Source organism: Uranotaenia lowii, chromosome 3 (genome assembly GCF_029784155.1).
Source record: "Uranotaenia lowii strain MFRU-FL chromosome 3, ASM2978415v1, whole genome shotgun sequence".
Lineage (NCBI taxonomy): Eukaryota > Metazoa > Arthropoda > Insecta > Diptera > Culicidae > Uranotaenia > Uranotaenia lowii.
In genome coordinates this window covers 296,835,935-296,858,304 of record NC_073693.1, presented here as the reverse complement: position 1 = coordinate 296,858,304, position 22,370 = coordinate 296,835,935, and the positions used below count along the sequence as shown (strand labels likewise).

Below are 22,370 nucleotides of genomic sequence, written 5' to 3'. Positions count from 1 at the left end.
GAAACAGCTAATAAGTTTTTTGCCTTATGAGATACAAAGTTACGGTCTTCAACAAAGTTGTCAAGCGGAAAATTTTTGTTGGAAAATGTATAAGTTGAAACAAAAACCATTAACAAACTCGGTTTCACAGAAGCAACAAAAATTAAGTTGATTTTTTCACTACAAAAACCTCAATTTTCCATACAAAAATAAAAGTTGAATTTTACTCAAAAAAGGATGACAGAAAAAAAATTTGGCTTTTGGATCGAGGTTAACTCTGCATTTAAGTAATAGAATTGGGTGCTGAATCCGATAATGAAAGTTAAAAAAAATCTCAATAGGACAATTTTTGAGTTACGCTTCAAATATGAAAATTTGCCAAAAAAAAAGAAAAGATACTTGCACTACGATCCGAATCGCCTATCATCTAATTGAAATCTGTGTTTTGCATATTAAAGGTAAATTATTTTGCTATCCATCATTTGAACTTCATTTTTGAGAATGATTAAATGTATTGATGATATTTTAGAATTTACGATCGAAAAAACCGTTGAAAATGCATTTTTTAAAAGAAAATTTTGTCTTCAATTACGATTTAAGTCTCAATGGTAACATTTCAAAAGTTTTGTTTTATTTGAACCTTAAATTTCAATTAAAACCAAAGATTTCCAGTGAATATTAATCAAAATCTTTTAAAAATTGTAGTAGTTATAAATCAAAACGATCGAAAGATTCCCTATAATTCAACCCTTCATGAAAAGTTTAGATACAGGTTTTTCGATGGCAACTTGCTGCAGCCCGTGGCGTAGAGGATAGCCATCAAGTCTTCTAAGCCAGCGGGCATGAGATCGAATCCCGGTCACGGCATACATAGTACACTTTCTGTGGATTAGTGGTTTTAGCATTTGTAAGATGCTAGCCATCATATCCTCGAAAGATGTACGTTTAGAGTTAAGTAAAAGGAATCTCTTCGAGGAAACATCAAGTTTCATTGAGATCCTGTATGTGTTTTTGATCGTTTAACTTACTATCTTCTTCAGTGAGCGTTTTTGACTGAAAACGCTCACTGAAGAAGATAGTAAGTTGCTATAAAATACCGGTATATGAACTTTTCTTATACCGTGGTTGAATTAAAGGGAATCTTTCGATTGCTTTGATTCAGTAGAATTATTCTATCAAGAAGGCTCACTACACGTGATAGAGATATAAGCAGTGATTACTTCAACAGTAATGTCTGTCTTAAAAAAAAAATACGAACCTCAGTATACAGCAGAGTTATAACGATCTACGATACACTGTGGCTCGTTAAATTATTTAAAAATTCAATCATTTCTGTTGTAGTAAAGTAACTATAATTTTTACAATTTTTAACAGATTTTAATAAATAACAACTTGATTTTTTTTTTAAATTGACATTATAGGTCCATAGAAAATGAAGTTTTCGAATTGCTACCCTCGTGTCTGAAATCACCGATGAAAAATATTTAAAAATTGCTTTTTAAACCATTTTTTTTATCAAAAATTTACAAATGAGGCCCTTGGAGCCAAAGGGGTAAAAGTGCATTAAAGCTGATTTTGAGAAAAACACTTAATGTTCGTTATATTCCAATAAACTCCATATATATTTTTTATGAAATTTTTCAATGAGTTTGATCTCTTAAAATAAAAACAAATCATTTGAAATCATCTTTAAGAAAAACAATTTTTATTTACTTTTATTTGGCGTTAATTGAGGCGACACATGATTTTTTTTACTCTTTTACCCCTTGGCTTTAAACACATGCACTTATACTCCTTTGCCACCAACAAATCTCTATTTTCAGGCTCTATTTTTGTCTTGTTGATATGATTTAGAAAACATAGGGATTAAATTAGGTTAAAGTCAAATGATTTATTAACAGATTCATTTTTGACTGTTATGATTAGAAATGTACCCTGGTCGTGAGATTTAATGTCTAAAGATGAACCTTGTCTTGTCAGTTGGAATAAAAAGATTAATTCCTTACAAACTACAAATTTTCATCAGGATTATTCAAAGAATTATGCATTAAAGGTATTTCTCTATGAATTTTCAATCATTGCATGTTTCCTGTGCCTTTTCCTGATGGACTTCTGTTCATTATGAGTTGATGTTTAACAGTAAATTTACGACTAGCACTTCAATGTTAACCAAATCATCTCATACAAAAACATATTGAGCATAGCTCGAAATTTGTGACATACTCCATATAGTTATGACCAGAAATCAGGAATTTTTAATTCATTTAATGGATGTGAAGCAATCCGAAATATTTAGATATAATGCCATGTACTTTTTTTTCCCAAAATTTCATATTTGCAGCTTAACATTTAACTTAAAGACTTTTTTTTGAATATCTTTTTCGGATTCAACGCCTGATTTTAAGGTATTTATGTGAGATATTTTTTTAATACATACATTGCGATTTCATCCCTGCACTAGACTTTAAGCAAAAAAAAATTCATCAATCTCAAATTTATCTCACCAATAGAAGTGTTTACTGCAAAAAATGACTTTTTGCTCTCATATGTCTTTTCGATGCTTTTTGAGTCACTAATCATCATAGCATAGCAGAGCATAGCAAAGGGTGACTACACACATCTGGCATTGGCTGATACACATGGTTCAACTAATAATGAAAACCAGCAGATGATGCCAAAATGAGAATCTGGATTCAATTCTCATTTCAAATGTTTATTTTGAAGATTAGTGTGGTACCATAATGTACACCAGGACAAGTCGATGTAATCATGGTAGGGAAAATCTTAGGGTGGTCTAACCGGTTTTACCGAAACCGGTAAAACCGGTAAAACCGTCCATTTTCCAATACCGGAAATACCGACTTTTGAGACGGTAAAAAACCGGGATTTCCGGTAAATTTTTCATCAACTTTTCATCATCTTTTCAGCAACGGTACTGTAATAAAATTGACACAGCTAAATGTTTTTTTACCAAATATGTATGAGTACAAATACTTATATTTTGTTCAATCAGTTTCAAACTCTAAGCTCAATAAACCTTGCTACAAGGTTTAAGTATGTGAGATATGATTGTTGCTAAAAATTACCGATGTACTTTTTGAATTAAAGCTAGAGTGGCGTTTAAAAAAGCATTGACAAGCTGCCATCTCTCACTCAGATGAAATATTTTCATGAAAGCTATCGAACTAACGCTTCACAACATTTCAAGACTGTACAAGTGAACAATGACTGAAAAAAGAAACAGCTACAAGAAATTTAAGATTGCTTGATTATTATATCACACTCGTTTTCATTGAAAAACTGTAATTTGGTCAAAAGATGCGAACATGTTTTATCTATAAACAGGCCAAGTTTTTCAAAATTGTTCTAAACGGTGAAGGGCTTTCAAAAATTAAAAACCAAAAATGTTGATAAGAAACTTCCTACTTTGTTTTAAAAATTAAAATATTTCAATAGTGCCGGCATTTAAACACATGTTGAAATATTTGTATGAAATTTCTCTATCAATATTTTAAAGTTAATTGATGAAACTCTGTTGTTTTTATTTTTAATGCTGTTGAAGCATTTTCTTTTTCCGATAGCAAAAACGGAAGCAAAGCTTCAAAACTATCATTTAAAAATCTTTCATGTTGAAAACAAAAATTAATATTACATAAAAACATCGAAGCTGAAATGTTACGACATCACATCTCTTGAAATGTAAAAAAAATCCTTGTATTAAAATAACATAAACTAAGAAGATTTCAAGTAAAGTTTCTTTTTCCGACAAAGCAGTAAAAAAGTTTTTATAAATTTGCAACAGTTTTATAGCAACAAAGAGCGTATGGATCAGATCCAAACAACTATATTTATTGCTAAATTTTGACTGATTTTTTAAAAGATTTTATTTTCTATTTGTTTGTTTCAATTTTGGAAAGGCAAACATAATGCTATCACGACCTAGGTTGCGAGGAAAACATCCGTATTTAAGGCAACAATAATCTGTAATTTTGTGAGTCAACCAAAAACTTTGTGACAGTGTTTGAGTTTTGTTTTGTAATTGATTAAGATTTGATTAAGATTAAGACTTTTACTAAATCTGTAAAACTATTCTTCAATACTGTTCTACAGAGTTTAGGACAAAAATTCGTCGCGAACTATATGAAACTTCTATTATTTCTGCATCCTCAATGTGAAATTAAAATAATAATGACGATGATAAATATCATGATTATCATGAGGGTGATGATAGATTTATTACAAAGTGATAATTTAAAGGCTTAATGCAATATTTTTCAATTGAAAATGTTGCAAAATCTATTGCGTTATAAATTCTGCGCATTTTATGCCATTACTACTGCAATTAGACGAAACCTTTTCATGAATTCGATATACTTTGAAAAATACCGGTTTTACCGGTTTTATCGGTTTTGAAAATTCCAAATACCGAAATACCGGATTTGAAAAAAACCGGTAAATCCGACCACCCTAGAAAATCTGTAACAGCAAAATAACTCTTTAGGTGCAGAGAACTCATACGACCCATAAAGTCGTTTCAGAAAGGAATGGGAAGGGTTCAATTGAGGGAATCTTACATGGCAAAAAGGATTGATGAATAATATAATGAATGAAACATGAAACAATCTCACCAAAGTTTCTCGTCAAGAGTGTTGAATCTTCTAACATTTTCCAATCGAAGCAATCCAATGTCCTCTCTAGCTCTGAGGACAAAATATTCATAAGGTTATTTGTATAAGCTTGTTGTCAAATAGTTTGGCTTTTTGAGTTTTTCCACAACAACTCTACAGGATAAGGTCACTTCTCTATCACTAGCACTAAGATAACATAATCTTTGTATCCCAATTCCCAGAACCATAAAATTAACCACTTTTTGTAACGAAAGGATTCGGCACTCCGAGCGTAAATTTACAGTTAAACTTAGCATTGAACTCGTGGGATTCAACAAGACCAAATTTATATATCAATAACTTGTTTTTTAAAAAACAATCACTTCAGGCCCATTGAAGGAAAAACGAAATCCAAGTACCGACACGAACAACAACACCGCAATCAAGTAAGGTGCTTTCGACTCCATGAGGCGAATAAACCTCTCCGAAAGATCATTTCCTTAAACTTGGAGCACTTATCTCGGTGGCCATCCCTGCTGTGAACATCCGACCACACATTGGTACCACCAAATTTTAATTTATTTATATAGATTAGCTGGATTAAAAAACGAAAATTATTGGAATTATTAGAAGAGCTAAAAAATGCGTGCGGTGTCAATCAGGCATCGCCTGCTTCCTGCTTTTTGGGTTACTAAGCATCAGTGTGAAATTAGAGATGACTTGGTTGATTCCTTAGTTAGCGCAAAGCGATTCAAATTTTGTTTGGAAATTTGTATGGAAGAAGAAATTTTTGCACAATTAATCATTCAGAAAATTCAAATCAGCCTGAAATCAAATTGGTCTTTGATTTTTGGTGTTGACTATTCTTAAGCTTCAGTTTTTGCGAACATGATAAGCGGCTAAACATTTCATGAAAAAAGTTTTAACCATTTCAAAATAAAAAAAAATCTGAATCCATTGAAAAGTATTTAAAAATGGCAGACTTTGCTTGTTAGAGCTTTTAATAATTTCATGAAATGATTTTGCAAAGGTTATCTAAATCACCAAATCACTAAAATCTCTGGCTTATTTAAAAAAGCTTTAAATGAAAAAAAAAATATCGGAAATTTTTTTTGTATAACATCGAATCTCTTTTCTGAGTTACAATTTAGGTTTGTGCTTTGTTTACATGCATTGTATTGTAAGAATCAAGGAGTATGTTCTTCCAAAGTTATATTTTTGGGAATTTTCAGCACATCTTTGGCATATTTTGAATAAAAAATTTTGTTTTCCCATACAAATTTTCATACAAAATTTAAACTCGTTGCGGTAATTTAGGACTGGATGGATCGCTTCCAAAATTTTTATTGCTTTTTCTGAAAGCAACCCAACCAAAAAAAGTTATAGGAGTTGTAAAAATTTAAGAATATGAAATTTTCATATAAAGCTTACAGCGGTCGAATATTCATATTTTTCATTGTGATTTTATTCTCGCGCTAGACTTTATGCACAAAAATATCATACTTCTCAAATGTCGCCTTACGATTATATTTTTTCTCAAACCAATCGAAGTGTACACCTCTCGAATTTGAAAATTTATCAACCAACAATTTTAATGGTTTAATATGGAACTGAAAAAACTTTGTTTTGTATCATATTCTTCAAAAAAAAATGTTGTTTAAAAAAACATAGGAAAAACTTTAAAATTTGAATCAAAAGTTCAAACGAAAAGTCCTGAAAATATTTATTCTCAATTTTTCTAATAAGAAATTAATTTGAAAAGGTAGTTCCTTTCAATGATTTCAGGGACTACGATCCTTTGCGGTGGATAAATCGATTTGATATCGTACTAAATACCCAAAAATTTAGGATAGAGGGTACAAATTTCTCATTTTTCATTATTTTAAAGTTGTCTCGAGCTAAAAAAAGAAACAACATCCAATCTTAATCGCTGTTAATCCGTCTTGCTATTGAAGTTAATTTTAGATCTCATTTGAATTTCACCTTCCAACATTCCTAACAACACACAAGAACTCGATGGCTGCAAAACGATCAAGGCTAGAGTGACAAACGGAATTCGCACCTCCTCCTGGGGCTTATCGCTGCAGGTGGCAAAACTTCCGAGAAGTTTAAAATTTTTTTTAAAGCCAAATGGGATTGGCAATTTAAATTTGCAACCTTCTTCGAATGCACAATTTGTTTCTTTATTTTTTATGCTGCTTCGGTCTTTAGCCAACTACAAATTCCAATCATGTATGTTGGTGGCGATTTATGCCAAAATGCAACTTCGAAGCTGATGGCTACCTGAATGAAGGTCTCCCTCTCTGTCTTTCCTTCTCCTTGCTCCTGCGGCCAAAAGTTTATGACGTTTTCAAGACCGGAGGTAGCTGACACCAAAATGCTGTTGTTCATACTAGACTTATGTACATAGGCTCACAAACATGCTTGACTCTTCAATGGAAGACGTGCAAAGTGGCTGTGTCGAAACTTTGATTTGATGGCTTTCGACTGCTGCTGATTGTGGCTCTTCGAATACACCTTCGGCTTTATGGCAAAATTGCTGTAGCTTTGAACTCCGAGGTCAATCAAGTATTATTACGTACATAAGTATGAACGTACAAATGGATGTATGAACCTGTCCGTTCTTCAATTAGCCTGGTGGTGATGTAAGCGACTGAGATGTGTGAATGTAATCAACATTATCAGGCGTTTCGTTCGAACTTAGCTTCGGTTGCAATTGATCAAATTAGAGGTTTTTTGGGTTAATAAAAAGCCAATTGTACTAGTTTTTATCTTCAATTAAATATTTTTTTTTTACGAATTTAAAGGCCAGAAAGTTGTGGAAAAGTGATTCATTTGTTTCGAATAATTTAATATGTATAACTTGTCACGCATTTAAAAATTTTAATCAATATTGATTTATTCAATTCAATCTTCAACATTAACTCTTAAATTTCAAAAAGTTATTTCGTTTCATCTTAGATTAGAAGTCCAATAAACTTTTTGAAAGAGTAAATGTGAGTAGTCAACCAAGCTAAGCTAAGCTAAATCCAATATACTTTTGAAATAATATAATTATGAAAACAGATAATGTTATTAGAGTTTATCTATATATATAAAAAGCAATTTCTGTATGTTTGTTTGTTTGTTTGTTTGTTTGTCCTCTATAGACTCAGCCGTCTTAAAAGCTAGAGGTCTGAAATTTGGCATGGATGCTCATTAGGACCAGGAATGATGAAAAATGTTTTTAGATTTTCGGATGACCCCTTCTGAAGGGGGTCGTCCTTAGAAGGCAAATATTGTTTTCGCGATATTGACGTTACTTTTCGTCGGATCGTGTTGAAAATTTGCAGATGAGTGTTTTGAAAGACAAGAAATCGATTTCAGGTGTAGAAATTTGTGTAAGGGATCGACCAAAGGGGTCGTCCATATTAACTATTCGATGTTTTTGCGATATTGACGTTATTATACATCGTATTCATATGAAAATTGGTACACGATAGATTTGAGTGATGGGCAATCGATTTGAGGTATCAAATTCAGTTTAAAGGGCCGGCCCCTTTGTCCATATTGAATTTTCAGTATCTTAGTGATATTGACGTTTTTATACATCGGATTGGGAAGAAAATTTGCACATAGGAATTATTAGGAACAAACAACTGATTTCACTTATCCTAACTAAAATCAGGGGTCAGCCAAAGGGGTCGTCCATATTAACCTTTCAATATTTTTGCTATATCGTCGAAATTATACATCGGTTTTGGATGAAACTTTGCACACGGTAGTTTTCAGAGACGGGCAATCGGTTTTCGATGTCAAATATTTTACCAGGGGTCGACGAAAGGGGTCGTCCATATAGATTAATTTTTCACTGTTATTAGAAATATTGACGTTATTATACAACGGATTGCTTTGAAAATTGGCACACAGGAGTTTTGAGGGAAGGGCAATCGATTTCAGATATCAAAGATTGTATAAGAGGCCACCGATAGGAGTTTAACTTTTTGGAAATGATTGCGTTGTTATGCAACGATTGAGTCGATATTTATACACGGGTTTTTTTGGCCCGGTCAATTGATTCCTGATTTCAAGTTTAGTAGCAGACGACAGACAAAGTGATCGTCCAATAATTTTGCAATTATTACTTAACAATGATTTCAAAAGTGCATCTGCAAAATGCAGCCAAAGGGGTCGTCCATATAAACCTTTCAATATTGTTGCACTGCTTTCATGAAAACTGATCATGATTTATTCTAAGTTGAAAGCGAAACGGAGTTCGTATGGGATCAGCTAGTATTAAATAAAGATCAACACAGAAAAGGGGATACGGTTTTTAGATTACGGGTTTTGCAAGCAGTTTTCTGTTTCACACTGGTACTTCAGATCATTTTCTGAGTCAAAATAAGTGAAGATAGATAGTGAAGAAGTGAAGAAGATAGATAGAAGTGAAATAGATATTTCAAATTATTTGAATAAAGTAAAATAAAATTTTCTGAACTTAGATATGGAATTTACGAGGTTATGCTTTGTTTTGGATGACAAATCAACGGAACATATAAGGTTATGCAAAGTGGGGGGGGGGGGGGGGGGAATGCTGGTTTATGGATTAAACCTCCTCCCCTCTCCATGGAGATGTATCCAAATACAATTACTTATTCATGAAACGAAACCACCACAGCAGTGGGAATCTACTGAATCCAGAATGGTGTAAATAAAAGGTTTTAACAAATTTGTCAAAAAGTTTAAGCAAATTTTATTTCCCGCTAGCGTAAGGTTACAAGATGGCCCGGTTTTATCCGGGTTTGCAATATTTTGGAATAATTGAATAAAAAGTTCAATGTGCAATTTAGCGCATATGTTGGCGAAACTGCGGTGAATCCGTGCATCCATGGTGGATTACTTACATACATACATACCAGAATAAATTGGATCACACAAAACCACAAAATTCACAATTTTCTAGGTAATTGAATTATAAAATATTTATTTAGAAAAATATGTTGCATCTTACCCTGCTATTGCATGATACGGTGACGGTATTCTAGTTCATCGCAATAATTTACAATTAGACTGTTCGTCCCGGGAATTTCCGGGAATCAAAAAAATCGGAAATCCCCGAATCCCGGGAAACGATGTAAAAATCCCGGGATTTTCCGAACAAAATAATTCGAGCTAAATGTTTGAAAAAGTACTCTATCTAAATTGAAAAAAAATAGGTCAAAGTTGGTAAGAAAAACTATTGTTCTACCTTGGTGTATGGTTGGGCCAAATTTTTTCTCTAAAGATTGATTAAACATGGAAATCAAGAAAACAAAATTAAATTAAAAAAATGATTTTTTAGAAAACCTTTCATTGCAAGTAAAAAACAATGAATCTGTAAAACCAAACAATATCAATAAATAAACACCACAAGAATAGATGGCATGTCTTTTTAGAAATATTCATGATTTAGAATTTTAGTTTTACACACAGTGAACGGTAGAAAAATAATTCTGAAAATTTACTATATTTGATAAATAACCTCAAATCAAGCAAATCAACTTCTATCGATAGTACCAGATCTTTCTCAATTTTATCCAATTTTTGCAGCAAGAAGCAGTCAATTATGATGGTTAAAGTACAACCGAGCCCGTTCGATTTAGGCAACATTCGATTATAGCTACATTCGTTCAAATCGTTCAAAGTCTGAGGCAACGAAATGAGAGATCTATGTAGCTTCTTTTAGAACCATAAGTCAGGAAGTGCACCAGGATCCCAAAAGAAGAGATAATATAGTTCCGAACGACTGTAATTTCATAAAACGGAGAGTTGATGAGTAGCGCTAACCGGAGATTTAGGCGACTGTTCATTAGGGTGTCCCAAAATTGCACTTCTGCAACTTCTGGGAATCTGGGGATTCACCCTCCAAATGGTAGATTAGGATGTGTAAAGCAAACTTTTGTAAGGAGCCAACTAAAAAAATCGTATTTAGCGGTTCCGCAAACGCGATCTTTGAAAAAAGTCCACTTTTTAAAGATTTGATTTTAAATTAATTCTGGGTCCAAAAATTTTCAAACAATTTATATATTTAATATTTTTTCAATTTTGTTTGCACTAAATGCTATACATAAAAAATAGAATAAAAAACCAAATTTTCATCACAATTTAAAATCAGCAAGGTATTTTTTAGAAAAAAAATTTTTTTCTCCAAAAATTTTGTATTACCCGAACAAAATGTAAACCTAGCGTAATTTTTTTTAATATCCAGGCCATTAAAAGATGGCAATTTTTATGCACTTGAACTCTGCTGAACAAATTATGTTTTTATCATTGTGTGACGGTTCAATCCTTATTAAAAATCACAATTTAGTAGGTACATATATATTTTTTTAAATTTTTCAAATTCGTATTTATGAATACCTTCTTGACAATCAAAACATTTGCAAAAAAAGACTTAGATGATTTAGGGAATCATCATTTGCCAAATTTGTGTTGAATTTGATAACGGAAAGGGGCTGCACTTAATCTCAAGTGTGAAAGGGATTCGAGACCTTGTGTTCTGAAGAAGCATGAGAAACTGGTTTTTTTTATGAATTAGTTTTTTCTTTACAAATCGGTTTCTAATTTATATTATTTTATTGAAATTTTAACTAAGACTAACAATTCGTCTGAAGACTGCAACTCGAATGGACTTAAAACAAAACAGTTATGGCGGTTCAAAGAATGTGTTTTGGTCGCAAATTGTCATTCAAAACGCAATGAGTACATTTTACTCATTGCGTTTCATAAGACAATTTGCGACCAAAACACATTCTTTGAACCGCCATAACTTTTTTGTTTCAAGTCCAATCGAGTTGCGATCTTCAGATGAAATGTTAGTCTTGATTAACAATACAATTACTTCAACATAAACAAGCAATTGATTGGTAAAGAAAAAAAGTGTTGTATGAAAAACCAAATTTTAATGCATCTTCAGAACACAATCCCTTTCAAATTTGAGATTCAGGGCAGCCCCTGCTCGTTATCAGATTCAACTCAAATTTGGCATATGGTCTTTTGATGGTTTAGTTAAATCATCTTAGTGTTTTTTGCAAGTGTTTTGATTTTCAAGTATGTATTTATAAAGACGAATTTGAAAAATTAAATAAAAATTGTGATTTTTAATAAGGATTGAATTGTCAATAGCTCTTCACACAATGATATAAACAGCATACTTCGTTCAGCAGAGTTTAAGTGCACAAAACTTTGCATCTTTTGATAAAATTGATGCTTAAAAAAATCTACACTGGGTACCCATTTTAGTCAGTTAAATGAAAAATTTTTGGACAACAAAAATTTTTTTTCAAGAAAATAGCTCGTTGATTTAAAATTGTTATGCAAATTTGGTTAATTTTTTATTTTTTACGTGTAGTATTAAATTGAAACAAAATTAAAAAAAAATACAAAATATATAAATTGTTTGAAAATGTTTGGACGCAGAATCAATTTAAAATCAAATCTTGAAAAAGTGGACTTTTCTCAAAGATCGCGTTTGCGGAACCTATAAACTGATTCATATTAAATCATTATTGTTTAAACTGTCTGCTGCATGAATTATGACAGAGGTAAAACAATTTTTTCGTCGGTGGAAATAACTCTGTTCATCTCTTGCTTAGAAATTTGTGCAAATGAAATCGAGGTTATTCAAAACAGTTTTATTTGATTAAAAAGTTTAAAGTTTATAAAATAGTCACACTTTTGTTACTTTTTTTTGTTTAATTATGGCTTATTGAATTTTTGAGACATTTAAATAGTTGTATAGGTTTTTCAATAAAAAATGATGCTAAAAAAAGTGAGTACAGAATACAGAATACTATAATATCTATGATTTCGTACATATGCAGTAAAAAGGGGTTATAATCTCCTATTTCAATTCTTACCGGGATCCAGGGAATTTCCGGGAATAGGATGATCAGGTTTCCTAAATCCTGGGAACAGAAAATGGCCGGGAAATGGACACTCTACTAATAATAAATTATCTCTAAGGCCAGATTAAGGGGGTAGGAGGCAAAAGGGGAATTACCCCTGGCCACCCAGCTCAAGGGGGCCTTCCGAGGGAATTTTTTTTAACATTACTCTAGTTATACTACTACACATTTTTGAGAAGAAATCAAAACTAGAAAATTGGAATGAAAACTTGAAATATGGCAACTAAAGGGGCCCCCATGAAATAATATCTAGAATAGTTTTTCTCTTATATAAGTTAAGGGGGGCCCCTAGCGTAAGCAGTGAAGAAGTTTTCCTGCATTTTGCGAGCTTAGAATATCAAAATTTTCCTATTGAATTTAAAAATGTTCAACCCAAAATCAAGACTAATCCAAATTCGAAAAACATAATTAATTAGAATCTGAGGGAAAACACCTTACTTTTTTCTATCTTAACATATCAGTAAAAATATTCTGTACAGAACAGGTAAAACGTCTTGCACAAAAAAAAGTTTGTTATTATGTAGTTGCTCAAAATGGACCAAACGACAGAACAGAGTTTCTTAACTGAATTTACCTCCCAATTTCTGTATTAGACCTGAGTGATTCCTTTAACATGGATATTTCTATGTTTTAATCTTATCTTTTTCCAGATTCAATTCATTGAGATTTTAAAGTCTTGTGTTGTTTCTTCAGTTACTGAAGTTCAGTTTAATGGTTTTTCAGAATTTTGAGAACTCAGGATCTTTATTTAAAGAACTAAACTCATTTGGGTCCCGATCTTACTTTTTTCAATGATAACTGATTTAAACATTTGATCTTTATTCTGATTTTTTTTTATCAACCGACCATCTAGAATAACAACTTGATAACTACTTTTTATGTGATGAAAATCATATTCATAATCATCTAATGAAAAAGTTTTTTTTGTGTTTCAAAGATATAAAATTGAAACTCACATTTGGTGCGATTTCTGCTTTGGCTCTGATTGTAACTTTTTTTTCCATTTTGTTTCTCGAAGCTTTATTTGAAATTATTATTTAGATTTGAGACACTGTATCGAGGTTCTAAATGTAACCTGATTTCAAGTTTTGAATTCTTAAACTCTTATATCTGGATCTATATGAAATTTGAATTTAATTATTTGGTTTATTTTTTTGAATTTAGTACTCTGTGTTTCAAATCTTCATAATACTTTCCAGCGTCATTTGTCACATTGCACGCGCTCGTACAGCTTACAAGTGATTTTTATTCAATTCAATTTTTATCAATAAATTTGATAATACAAATTACACAAAACCAACGAAAAAAGTAAAAAATTATTTTTACATGTTTTATATAATTTTAAAAATTATTTTTGTTTAATGGAAAAAGTCTAAATGAAAACAACTTTAACAAAATAATTAATTAAAATTTATGGATTGATTTTTTTTAGTTTTTTCTTAACACGTGTTGAAGCCAACAAATCCTATTCCATTGTGTGTAATTTTTTTTATATCCAATAGGATTGCCCTTAAAAGCGAACAAAAAGAGCCGCAAATGAGCGAATTCACGTCACAAAGAAGGAAACTTTTTAATTTTATGAGAAAATTTTATCATTGTAAAACAATAAAAAAATAAGATCTTCTATGGAAATGATGAGAGGATTCTGAAACACTTCATTTTATAGAAATCTGTTGAAATACAACTTAGTTACAACAGCGCGAATGAAGGAATTTACGCCACAAAATTTAATTTTTTTGCAAAATTTTGATTTTTTAATTTGATTGTTTGTTTTTTTTATATTAAAAACAACAATTTTACTACACTACCCTGTTCTATTTTAACCAAATTAATTTACATCACAACTTTAAAGAAGCATAACTTTTTTCGTGGTTGTTCAATCGAGAAGCTATGTACATAAAATTGTAAGAAATTGTTTTCTCTACAGCTTTTTTGAAGACATCAATATCCTATTCCTACAGAGAGAATAGGAAATCGAAGTAGTATGTACTGATGAGTAGTCAATCAAGCTAAGCTAATTTTTTTGTTTTTGCTGACTTCGACAGTATCTTTGTTTGATTATATTTCGGATTCTACGGTCTCAATTATCCGATTTTACACTTATTTGATTCTAATGATGATCATGTAGTGTTTTGGTCAGATTTCGTCAGCTCGGCTGGCATCCGCGTGGAAATTGACCCCTGTGTTGGGATTTTACGATTCTTACGAATTTCAATTCAGAGATTCACTAGGACACATCTGTCACTCACAAGAATAGATCAATGACTGACTTTGTTTTGTTTGTTTTTCCTAGTGCTGCCAGAATAACAAATGTAGCCAATGTGTTTTATTTTATTTTTCTTCAGTGTTTCAGAATCCAGCAATTATTTTATTTTATTTTTTTTAAAATTGATTTATTTTCTGCAAATCCTTCATCTCATCCAAAATACTGGTATGCCCTATAAACTTCAATGCATTATTTGAATTTACTTTGACTATTGAAGTTTGTTGTAAAATGTCAAATAAGTCAAAAGGCAAAGAAAACAAATTAAAAAGGTTTACCGACATTTATGTCATAACCCTATCGAAGGTAAAAATTGATTAAAAGAATTAAATTAAACGACCTTTGGTAAAAGCGATATGAACAACCATTGAAAAGGGTGATGCTACCTAACTCTTCTTCATCAAGGTATTTGCATAAACCTTCGCAACGCTTAAATACCAAAGGGTTGCTGTCGTCGAAAATTCTGATCGCGCAATCGTCAAACCGAAATGAAATCGCCTGAACGTGACTGAATGTCAATTTCACGCTGCAGTTGCTTCGCGCGATCACTTAAGTAACACGCCCGTGTCGTCGTTGTTGCAGATTAGATTTGAAAGGTTGGTTTACGAGAATGTTACACAAATGTGTCCCACAGAAGAAGATGATCATGACATTTACTTCTATTGGTAAAAAAAATTGAAACATTATACACACGTGTGCTCAGAGTAAGTAGGTTGATTGATTTGCCGCTTATCGAGAAGGAAAAAATACGGTACGTGATAATCGGTGAATTCCGTTCCAAAAAGCTAGACTAACAAGTGTTCGCCTGGAAGGAATCACGATCGTCGTCTTTGATTGTTTTCCATCGATCAGGTGCTCGATTGCCTAGCAGCCGGAAACAATCATCCGGCCATTACGGTTAGCAGCGAGTAGTCCCGCAGGGACTAATTGGAGGAATCTACTTACGATTTTTCACCGTATACGCCTCACCAACGCCATTCATCGTGGATTGCCGACCGTTGCCGTTGACGCCGACGCTGTTGAGGGTTGTAGTGCTTCCGGCACGTGATCGCCAGCCGCCTCCGCCACCTCCTTCAGCTGTTCCGTTGGATTTGCCGCCGATCGTTCCGTAGACGCTATTAGAACTTCCGCTTCCTCCGGAACCTTCTAGTTGGCGTGCGTACGAGTTGTCTGCGTACGCATGGAAGCAGCAACGTACCAGGGCATTTGCGGCTGCTTCCCGTTTGCAGATGAAGGTGTGACATTCGAGCACTTTGATTCCGGTTGTGCGTCTGAGAATGGCGGCGAAAATTGGGGGGTGTTGAGCTCTGGGGGTCCGAGCAAATGGGGAGTCAAGAGGTAGGAATTTGGGTTCCGGGTTGTTGTTGCCGCGTTCCGGAATCAGGACTTGCCGAACTGCGGCGCAATAATGGAGGGACTCGATCGGGAAGAATCGAGTGACCTGTTTCCGGTTTTCGTCAACGTTTTCTAGTAGGATTCCGTTGGACCAGACGCTGAGCCAGGAGTCGATTCCCTTGGCTCCGGTGGCACCTTCGGAGGGATAGAGGCTTCTGAGTGGTTCCTGGATGCCTTGCAGGCCATCTTTACTTTGGCGAGGGACGGCGCTGCCCAAGTAGAGAACCCGACAGCGACAAATTGGCGTCGAATCTCCCATGTTTCGTTCTTTCATAAGCACGACCGGTTCTTGTTCTCTTCTTCTTCTCGAGTAAGTAGCGTTCCTTGACACGCAACCTGTTTGTTCGGAACAATGCGTACTCAACCCGATCCGACAGTATTCCTTGGGGTTTCGGAGGTATCAACGCATCGATAGCACGAAACACTTCACCTCTGGAATGTCCGCTCACTGCTGCTGGGAAATCACACCATCATACCGGCCACTTGGAAACCAACACACTCAGCTCAGAAGATCGAGGAGGAACGAAAAACACACACTTCTTCGTGCTCTTTGGCACTCTTGGCTTGGAACACCGAAACACACTCACTCTTTAGCCGCCTTACAGCCGCAGGCTCTTCGACGGACGGGCTTTACCACATTCCGATCACGTATCGCTCGAACTCTTTCGCACCTCTTTCGGGGCCAATCCACCTGAGAAACTTGCACAGATCCTCGGCCCAACTTCCAGTGGCCAAAGCAGGACGGGCTACCACAAAATTGTTAAGGGCAACCTAATATGGCTGAACCGTTTTCCCCGATTTCGTCGGTCTTCGTATCTTGTTTTCTCACACAATCTCCAGAAAACCAAGAATTCTTATACTGCACGAGAACAATTCACACGACTATCTGTGGTTTGTAGCTGCTTAATCTTCACGGTTCACGATCACTAATTCCCCAAAAGAAATCTTCCTTCAACTCGATCCTCAAGTGGACTCCAGAAAAAGAAAAAAAAATAGCACATACTCTCTGAAAACCGGACCTGGTCAGACCAACATTCTTCAGGTGACAGCGCGCAAGACACGTCAACAGTTTCACCCTTTGCGTCACCTTTGCTAGCTTCCTTCCTTCCCACACTCTCCCACTCACAACAGGCGATCGATCGGGTTCAAATTCCACACACGAGATCACCTTCCGAAACACCGATCGTACGGGATTAAATCAGTTTTCCACTGTCAGACTTTCCGCGAAAACAGCGATCACATATTTCTTCTTTTTCTTACAGGAGGAAAACACGCGATCGCGAAAAACTACAGAAAAATATACAAGAAAGCCACTAAGAAACTAGTAAAAAAAAAACTCCCGCACAGTCAACCTCGACACAGACGCGACCGATCACGGCGCAGGTTCACTCAGGAATGGCCGATGCCGACGTGTGGTTTTTTTCCTCTCCTTTGAACCACGACCACCACCTTCACGACAGACGGACCGAGGTTTAAGACGCATACATCGACTGACTGACTTATAGTAGAAGAAAAACGCACAGGTGAGAAAAGGTGAGAATGCAAGAGAGCGATCGGCGGAATACACCTGAGAGAAAACCGTAAGAATGCAACGTGAGGTGAACGATGCAGAACCGGCGTTAGCCTCAAACAGTAAGACCACAAATCAACTGTGGTAGCTATCTCTGACTACCTACCTGTGTTGATCGGAATGTCGTCAATTGTTCCTTCTCTTCTCTCTTCTCAGGTGAGATTGCGGTTGCTTGATCGTCTTTGGTTCGAGTAGCAGCAAAATCACCTGAAGAGAGATTGGGCATCGGGTTTCACTGCAACACTTGCGTTGAAGTTACTTAAGTCGAGCAACCAGCAAGTATAGTTGAATGATGATACACCGGCTTCGCCGGCTTGGTGTTGGTGTGATTGATTGTGGTTTGCGTTTTCCTTTACTCGGTGTGGATTTTTCTTGATTTGGGTAGAGTGGTAGGGTGGGTCTGTTTTCCTGATTCCCATTGGGTAATTTAGGCTCTCGAATATTCTTTTCTTATTATCTAACGAATGAGTTTGTAAGATTTCTGAGGCTAGCAGTTTAGCTTTCTGAGCAAATTATTCATTGGTTCAACTTTATTCAAATCACCTAAAAAACAATGAAAACTTAATGTCCACAAATTATCACACCACTTGTATATCAAAAGTTTAAAGATTGATGGGACATCAAGTTGACGTTGTCAGAAAAAATATTGGTTTCACCAGATATTATCAAATTTACAAAAACATGCGATTTTCACCCTGTTTAGAAAAAAAGGAAAGTTGCAACCAACTTTGTTTTATAGTTTTCAATATATTTATGATGTCATAAATCATAAAGCACTCATTGCAGTAATTTTTTGGTTTTGTCGAGTTAAATTTTTTAACTTTTCTTTGTGGTTCTGGTCTAGGGTAACGGACTTATTTTGGACCGGTTACATATTTTGGACCGCCTTGCAGCTTTTTTTTAAATATTTATTTCATAAATTATTTTAATTATGAAAACTTTAAACAAATATAGTTTAAGTTACTTCTTATGATTTTATCACATCTGAAATTCCAGTTAAATAAGCTTATAAGGGAGAGAAAATTAAACGAAACAGTTGGGTTGAATCAAGCCCATTTCATAAGAACGTGTAAACTTTCAAGATGTTTTCTACATAACTGTGAATTCAACAACTACTAACATATTCACAGCTGTGCTTAAACAGCAGTGAACTAGTTTGTAAGCACGAAGAACCTTAAAAACTTCTTTCAATAGCTATTTGACCCATGTCAGAAATAGGATCTTTTTAATACCTTAGGGACTTATTTTGCACCACTCAACAAAACCTGGGTTGCTGTTTAATGTTCATAAACGAGAATAATAATGTAATATTTTGCGAATGATTTGATTGTACAATATTTTTACATTTTCTTTTGAGACTCTTAGATTCATTAGTTGCAATCAGTTTTCATAAGACTAGTTTGGCTAGCAACGGTGGTGGCGGTTGGTGGTGGAGACGGTGTTTGATGCGGTGGTGCGTGGCTGGTTTCGAGAAGATAAGAAATATTTGAACAGGCATTAGCTTGACATTAGATACGATGATGACGATCCAAAATTTTGATGCGTTCCCAATGAGAAAATTCTCATTTAAGGAAACGCTGGCTGTAAGGTTACCGGAAATCGGACTGTTGGTCGTGAGGGATTCAGCTCCCCAGATAAATACCAAGTACTGAAGTTTATATTGAACAAACCCATGGTTTTTTTTCCTAGTAGGGGAGAGCCCACTGCGACCAGTAATTGATCTATTGTGGTAATTACCCCGCGTTACTGTATGCTATCAGGCTCACCTGCACTATGGGTTGAAGTGACAGTTGATTGCTAACTAAGCATTTTATCCCAATCGGGTATGATATCAAAGATGTATGATATAACCTTCTTAGGGCTGATATGCAACCATATGTCTTGTGCGCTTATTAACTTTGCCCCAAGTACACGCTCTCTCCTATTTAGGAGGGCGCAACGGTTGCATAGAAGATGCTCTGCAGTTTCTTTTTCGAACCCGCAGAACCGACAGTCATCATATTGAATAATGTTTATCCGTTTTAGATGTTGTTTTGTTGGACAATGTCCGGTCAAGAGACCTGTGTAAGTACGTAACTCGTGCTTACTTAGTTTCAACATGTTTTTGGAGAGTCGTGCGCTTGGTTCAATGAATCTTTTCGCCTGAGCTGCTCCCTCTGCTGTCCTCCAGTTGGAGACAATAGTGGTGCTTTTCCCAGTTCTTGAGTTCCATATTCAAGGCACTCCTAGATACTCCGCAGAAAGGTTCAGGTCCAATTAACAGGCCCTGAGACCCTTCCCTAGCTAGCTGGTCTGCTTCTTCGTTCCCTAGGATACCGCAGTGGCCTGGAACCCAGAATTAAAATACTCTGTTCCGTATGGCCAGGTTTCTTAGTGCAACAATACACTCCCATACTAGCTTGGAGTAACATGTGAACGTACTTAGTGCTCGGAGAGCGGCCTGGCTGTCAGAGAATATATAGATATTTGTGTATCTGTATCCTCTTTTCAAACAGGCTAAAGTGCATTCTAGAATTGCTTGAACTTCTGCTTGGAATACTGTTGGCCAGTTTCCCATAGGAATTGAGATCCTGAGTCTAGGTCCGAACACCCCTGCCCCAGTTCTGTTATCCATTTTTGACCCATCAGTAAAGAATTTAATCGATCCAGGAGGAACCACAGGACCACCTGACTCCCACACGTCCCTATCGTTGATAGTTACATTGTATGGTATGTCTAGGTTGAAAACGGGCTCCATCCAGTCATCATTCTCTACAATAAGTGAGTTAATTTTAAATATCTTCAGAATTTTTAGGTGTCCTGTAAGATCCCCCTCATAGAGAGTTTTATGTTTGGAGAGTCTCAAGCCTCTATATCTCTGATCAGACAGTGATACTTCATGTTCACGGCTTGTGACGTTGGGATTTGCTTTAATCATCCGCTTCACCTTTCCCTCCGTCTTTTTGTTCTCCGGTCTCGGTTTTCTTCCAGCTCCTTTGTCGTGTGGTCTAACGTCAATTGCTCCTGGAACCGCTTCAACACTCTGGAGACGGTTGAATGGTGAATGTTCAACATTTTTCTCAACTACCGGTGCGGCTGGTCAGAAAATTCCAGGTGTTTGAAATGAATTTGTTTTCTCAACTTGCGTTAGTTCACCTCCATTTTCGTTGAATCAAAAACACGACTTCGAGTTTGACAGCATGTAAACAGTACACATCAATGAGAAAATGTGGAAAATTTGGTTGACTTTTACCCAATGGTAAAAAAGTTATGCCCTTTTGAATGTTTCCCAATTATTTCGTGTTCGCCCTTTATTGCCGTAATAATGCATCGGATTGCACATGGGAGTTTTGAGAGACATGCTATTTAGTTAGGGTATGAAATTTCTAGTCACAGGTCGGCGAAAGGAGAAGTCCATATACACTTTTCACTGTTTTTTGTTCAATGTTTACGTATTGAAATTTGGATTACATGAAAACAATCGTTTGCATATGATCTAAATTAACAACTCACTGTTTTTGCTATGCTGACGTTACTATGCATCCGAGTGTCATGCAATATTGTACATCTGGGTTTTAAGAGGTGGAAAATCGATTTCAGATATCAAATCTACAATCTAAAATCGGCAAACTGGGTCATTCATACAAAATGCTTTCAATGATGTCGATCAATGTGAATACATGCACACTAGGGTCAAAAAGGGAGACTTATTCATGCTTGGTAAACATTCCCAAGCAACCAAAAGTCTCATTAAAAAGGTCCAACACAGCTTAATCAGCATAATCAATGTGCTGAAGTGCGTTTCATTCAGCCCAAAATTTAAGTTCTTATTGAAACTTTGAAGTTCCATTACAGATTTGAACGGCCTTCTATTCAGCCCACAAGTAAACTTTAAATCAGCAAAAAAAACTTCTCTCTGCTTAGCAGCCCATGTGGTGCTGCTGATTTCTCGGCATCCATCTTTTTTACCCCATCACCTCCCTCAATGGATTTTACTTAATTGGTTTATTTTTAACTTTGTTAGATACATGCCAGCACGCACGCCATTTCTGCTACACAATTATTTGATTCGCTTACTCAAGCAATCAAACAACCTAATGGAAAAAATAAGTCCTGGTACCAGATTTGAACCCGATCCTCCGAGATGATAGCCAAACACGCTGCCACGACGCCACGCCTAGATGTTGCCTTACCGGCAGCTTAAATTCGAAGTGATAATAAGCTTCCTAGAATACCCGCAAGGGCAGCCAGCGGCCAGCAGCAAAAACGCATGTTGATTTTTACTAAGAAACATTACGAAACGGCGTATAAATTAATAATCCGCTGAAATAATATCGGTTTAAAAAAAATGGAATTCCATGTTTATAACTGTTAAGCATAAAATTAATCAAATCCTTGAGTTTATCTTGAAATTTTATTAATGAATTGCTTCAACTGACTTTCAATGTGTGTTTAATTCGTGGTAAGTAGGTAAAGTTAGACGAAATCTTATGAAGTCAAAATATTTACTCTTTACAAAAACTATCATTTGCGAGTTTGCTTTAAGTTGTTTCGAGTTGAAGTTTCAATATAAATTTTAATTTCAACAATTTCCAAGCTCCAAAAAATGTTTTTTTTTATTATATGCCCTTTTGTGATGTTCGTTCACATTT

At 35.0% G+C, this 22,370-nt stretch overlaps 1 pseudogene; it reads right to left on the bottom strand.

The window, feature by feature from the left end:
- The window catches only part of LOC129757132 (uncharacterized), a 55,141-nt pseudogene extending 37,593 nt beyond the window's left edge, over positions 1–17,548 (bottom strand).
- Between the last annotated feature and the right edge of the window lie 4,822 nt (positions 17,549–22,370).